Here is a 6,090-nt window from a genome sequence, read left to right as displayed (position 1 = left end):
TCAATCCGTCGCTCCAGACGTCATGAAGCTATTTTTCAACCCAGTGTGTCCTCCGTCACGCTACAGGTGCACAAAATGCTGCCATTGTCATCCCTGTGCACCATCTGCCCCAACAACAACAAAGCCCTCACAGCCCACTTGTTGTCGTCGCGGCGACGCATTGCTGTCACCTCGTAATGAAGTTGGAGGGCTGATTTAAAGCGCCATTAGCGTCACGAGGCGGCGGCCGGGCCGCGGGAATGACGGTGGCGGGCACAGATGGCGTAAATGTTAGCGAGGAAACGATGAGCAAACTTTGTGTGGCCAATATCCCGCATCGCTGGACTGGAAAATAAAAGAAACAAAAACGTTACGCGGAGTCTTTGAAAGACAAAGTCTGGAGTGATACTCCAGTCGAGTTTGTTGACCCGTTTGTCACCCCTCTGAGTCGTCATCTCGACAGGCGGCTGTTGTGGAAGGTCGCGAGGTGGGGAGGCATACTGGGATATGCGCGAGTTAGTGGGAGCCTACAGGGGTAGGCATTGACAGCACCGGTTGCTAGGATACACGGGGCAGTTGGATAGTTAGCTAGCTACTATATGATGGTATATGACAATTCAAAAATGACAAAACATTACTGCTAATATAAGATAGTTTGAAGCTAGAACTCAGGCTAGAAACTCAAGATGGAAACTCTAACTTTGATTTCAAATCCTAAGTAAACCCTAGCATAAAACCCCACCTTGAAATTCTTTGAAATTTATTGAAATCCTCGATTGATATTCTAAGCATTGCTTTATTGGCCCAATTTAAAAGTGGAATGCTGGAGTCCAAATTTTAAAAAAAAATAAATAAATACCTTGAAACCCTTACTCTGGCTTGAGCCCTCAATTTGAAACACTAATGCTGGCTTTAAACCCTCATTTCAAACCCTAAAACAAGTTTGAAACCTTTACACTCACTTGAAACTTGATTTTCAAACTCTAACATGGAATAAACCCTGTCCTACAACCATAATTTTAAACATAGCTTCAAAACTTAACCCTGACTTACAACTTTTCTTTGAAGCCAAATCTTGAAACTCTAATTTGAAATACTGGCCTAAAGCTCTTACCCTAATTTGAAACCTGCCCATCTTGAAACAATTTACCACCCTAACTTTTAATCCCACTTTGGAAGGCTACCTCTCTCGTTTAAAATCCAAACTCCGTCTTGAAACGCTAATTTGGCCTAATTTGAAATCAACTTCAAACTGTAACTTGAAAACTATCACACTGCCTTCAAATCCTAACCCTGGCTACGAAACCTGAATTTGGAATACTAGCCATAATTCGAAAATCCAATTTGAAAGTCCGAGCCTCACTCCAAATTTAAATTTGGAACCTTAACCTTGACCCGGAACTCCAATTTAAAACACCAACAATAAACCTGGGCTGCAACCCAGACCTTGGCGGGCAACCCTTCCTGAAAGTAATTTGAATTGCCTCAAAACACTATTTTGCGTCACAAAACGCTAGCTCGAGGCTCAACTAACAAAATCGTAGCTAGCTGGAGCAGTGGTGGTAAATAAGAAACAAAAATACAAACATATTGCACAAGGCGGAGATGCCCCGACAGGCAGCCACTTAAACGTGGTAATTTACATGTTGTATTTTTACTTTGTGGAGTCACAAATGTGCATTTGTGCAAAATACTCCGCAGCACCCTTGAGAGCAGTGCAGAATTCAAAACATTTATTCAAAGGCAGTTCAATGTGATGATTGCTAACGAGTCGGGCGAGTAAAATAAATGGAGTTTTTGGCTGCCGCCTTTATGTGATGGCACGAGTGCCGTGTTAGCGCCGTGACTGAAGAGATATGATTTTAAAAAATATATTAAACGGCGTCAAGTCGCCATTCCCAGCTGGCACGCACGCACACAGGCAATATGACACCCAAAAAGCCTTGCCATATTTATTCACGACTCTGTCCGCATAAAAACCGCTTAATGTCCACAAACACATCCTCTCTGCTATGCCCTCCTTCAGTTCCCATGGAAAGAAATAAGAATAGGAACCGACTCTAAAGTAACTCGATAGTCAACTCGATGAAACGCAATCAGAGCAAGGTGATGACAACTTCAGAGACATGAGGATTTCTTCCCATCCTATTTCCTTCCACACCCATGCTCTTTCTTTATTCTTTCCGTGACACTGTTAACCGTCGGCTAGTGCGAGTCGTCGCCATCATGCTGCAAAGGGCTTCTCATGAATTTGCACCATTTATTAATATTTTACTATTATTGTTGTATTTCCTACTACTTAATTAGATTTTGAGATTCCACTCCAAAAAAAGTGCACATGAATAAATATAAAAAATGGTGGACATGGGCTTTAGTGGTTGTGGAAGATAAAGCAAAAGTGCTTCTGTGGTGGGCGAGGACCATCCAGGGAATGTGGTGAAGGCCTTCAAGTAGCAGTCAGGCCTTTAATCAGCTCCGTGGTGCTGGTCCAGGAGTGGGTGGAGGGGGCGTTGGGGCTCAGGCTGTCATCTGTACGGGGGTCCCGGCAGCCTCCTCTGAGGGAAGTCGGCGTCCCGGGAGAGCAGCTATCAGCTCGGTGTTACGTTCCCAGGAACGGACGAGGCTGCAGTGCAATCAGTGGCCACTCATCAACATTAATCCACATTGGCCCCCGTTTAACCCTCGCATGTCCACCTCTCTGGAGCCCGCAAGCTGGCAAAGACAACCGGTGTCCCGTTTCTGTGCTGCTTTAGCCTCTGAACTGTGAGGACAGATGGGAGGGGACCCCAGCCCCCCATTAGGGACCTCCTCGGAGGGTGGACAGAGCCCCAGAGAGAGAGAGTGCACTTTGACGCAAGCATAACATTGTCTAGAGGCTCAGTTGAATTCTTGTACAAGAATTCGGAGATGACATCTTGTACAATAGCATGACATTCTCTTGAAATGTTCAGATGATTAGGGTTTCGAGCCAGGTTTAGGATTTCAAAGTAGAATTTAAAGCCAGGGTTAGCGTTACAAAGACACCTTTCAAGCCTGGCTTATGGTTTCAAACAACTGTTTAAGATTTACAAGTTACAAGTAAAGATTTCAAGCTTGGGTTAAGGTTTTTATAGTAGCATTTTGAGCCATTGTTGCAAACCAGTCTTCAGGTTTTAAAATCATATTTCAAGCCTGAGTTTGGGTATGAAAGAAGGGTTTCCAGTCACAGTGAAAGTTTCAAAATAGTGTTACAAATCAAGATTAGAGTTTCAATCGAGCATCTAATTTCTGGGTTGTAGTTTCAAATTAGGGTTCAAGTTTGTGTGCACAACTTGGACTTTGGGGTAAAGTTTCAATGCAGGGTTGATATTTTAAATTAGTGTTAGGCTTCCAAAGTAGGGTTTCAAATCAGGGTTACGGTTTACTGCAACAACATCCGTTCATCAATCCTATGACCGTCTTCTACCCATCCTCTACATCCAACTATACATGAGTCCATGCATCCATTTATCCATTCTTCCATTCACCCATCTATCCATTCATCCCACCATCATTTATTCATCTATCTCTCAATCAATCCATTGGATCCATCCATTCATCGTTCATCCTTTTTCCATCATCCATCATTCATTCATTCTTCTAACATCCATCTGTCCATCAAATTTTTAAATCGTGCATGCATCTCTCCATCTCTCATCTGTCATCATCCATCCATTACTCATCAATCTTTATCTTTCGCACAATCATTCATACTGTATTGAATCAATTCATTCTATCCTTCCATACATTATTCATTCATCCTTCTCCATCCATCCAGGATCTTTAAACTCTTTAGCATTTTTGCATCATCCATCCAGGGAGCCATCCTTCTGATCGTCATTCATTCATCCCTTTTCATCCATGCATTCATCATCCAGCCATCCCATCTATTCACACATCCCTACATTCATCCTTCTTCCCACCATCCAGTAATCATTCTTCCATTGTCCCCAATCCATCAGTCATTAATCCTTCTTCGATCCGTGTGTACATTAATCCATCTTAAAATCCTTTATCCATACATCCATAAATCACACACCAGGCTATTTGTCAGTGTCTAATCATCCACGTTTCATTTACACTGCACATACAGTCCAAAAATAAATAATTTGAATGTTCGAGTTCCTAGCGTGAATGCCATTGTTTTTGTACCAGTAACACTTCATATGAACTTTGTCAAACACAAATACACACATTAAGCCGTACCTTATTTTCCATCTGGTACAGATAGTACCATATAGTACTACTGTATACACACTCCTTTTCAGTCTGAAATACAAGCTGACCTTAAAAGGACAAACGTGGCACAGACTTCATTTTTTGAAGACAGGGCGAGCCTCAGAGAAGCTTTTTCTCTGCCGATAATTCAAACAAACCAATGGGCCACAATCTCAGATCCAGCTGGCACGGCCCACGTAAACAGCGCAACCGAGAACTCCTAAGTAGTGGCAGCACAAAGGCCGCATCTGGGATCAGCGTGTCAAGAAAAACGGGAGATGTTTGCGATATGGACGCCCGGGACGGTCCTTCCAAACGGTCGGGTGAAATAATCCATAAGTGTTTACTTCTGCGAATGTCCTCGCTCGAGCGGCATGAAGACATGACGGCCCTCTCTGATCCATCCCAAATGGGCACGCTGTCAACGTGACGGAAGGTGAAAACAAATCCCCCTTCAGTTTTATGTGTGCCTAACTTTTCCCACATGGTAAGACAGACATTCCGGGAAAAGACTGGCTCGACCGAGAACCCTCAAACCTGAGATTTGTGCGGTGATACTGTATGCTGGCAAAAAACACGCTCGTGTCTCCGCCTACAGAAATCGACCTTTAGCCAAAGCGAAGCTACGCCTGGATTTTATCAACATGTAGAGGAGCTATTTGTTGGTATCTGGTTATGTCCATGACAACGAAGCCTAAAACGCAGGAGGCAAATATACAGAAGGTCCTAAATTTGTGTCATGGGTTATAAGATTCTTTTTGTTATTCCTGTCACCAAAAAAGCCCAGCAACAATTTTTTTCTAAGGCCATTCTAATGACATAGATCGATGTTTTGGCCCTTCATCCATATGATTGCAGTCCCTAAAAACAGACTTTTGAAAAAGTTAGTGTTTCCGTGAAGATAGGTAAACTTTATACAACTTTGTCGTGTTACAGAAGACATTTCTTGAAATTTCTTGTGAAACTGACTTTGGGTGCTGATTTTTTTTTTTTAATTAAAATCACAAGGAGGACGATGGAAATTAGAAAACAGACCATGATTAAGTGATTATTTTCAAACAAAATGGCAGACTTCCTGTGTCTTTTCAGTCATGGCATCTTGAGTCTACTTCAGATAGACAAGCTCACCAAATTTAATGGCGGTGACTGAAACTGGCTTACGGGTCTGAACTAAAAAGAAAAAAAAAAAATCAGATTTTTGGGTTACATGGAGACATGCAATGTTGAAATTCAATTGTTTTACAATTTAGAATCATTCGTGTCTGAGTATACAAAGTTCAAACCTTGGCAAGAAATGTAAAAACAAAAGAAAATTTTGAGAATAAATCTCTTTTAAAGATTTGTGGAAATGGTTAAAAAAAAACAGCATACTTCCTGTGTCATTTCTAGCATGACTCCTTTGGACTTTGTGGGTCTTTTGTGGACACGCCTATCAAATTTCATGCTGCTAAGTGATATTGACTTCGGGGACTGAATTTTAAAAAAAAGTCTTCTGGTTATTAGAGTTTGGGGTTTTGTGGAGAGTCATCAAAGTTCTAAAAAATGACCTTTAAATGGGCGTTGTGTAGGGTGGCACTTTGAAGCTGAAGAGCGCCACAAAGTCAGCCGTAAAAAATTGACGGGATGAAAGCGTCTTTCATCTGCAGAGTGGCCACAAAGCATAGAAAGCAGATAGGCGTCACGCTAACAAAAAGTCACTCTGACTCGTGCAAACAAAGTCTTAACGCTGACTAATGTATTTAGAAAAACAAACATAGCAACGTACAAATGCTGTTCCGACAAAAGTATTTGCCCACCTAGAGAAAATGAACTGCGTGTGTGCAGCAGTTAAGTAGATTAAGTGTGGTGTAGGATGGCGAGACTGGAGCAACTCCT

This window comes from Syngnathoides biaculeatus, chromosome 22 (genome assembly GCF_019802595.1).
Source record: "Syngnathoides biaculeatus isolate LvHL_M chromosome 22, ASM1980259v1, whole genome shotgun sequence".
Taxonomy (NCBI): domain Eukaryota; kingdom Metazoa; phylum Chordata; class Actinopteri; order Syngnathiformes; family Syngnathidae; genus Syngnathoides; species Syngnathoides biaculeatus.
The sequence above is the reverse complement of the archived record's forward strand: the minus strand, read 5'-3'. Positions refer to the sequence as shown.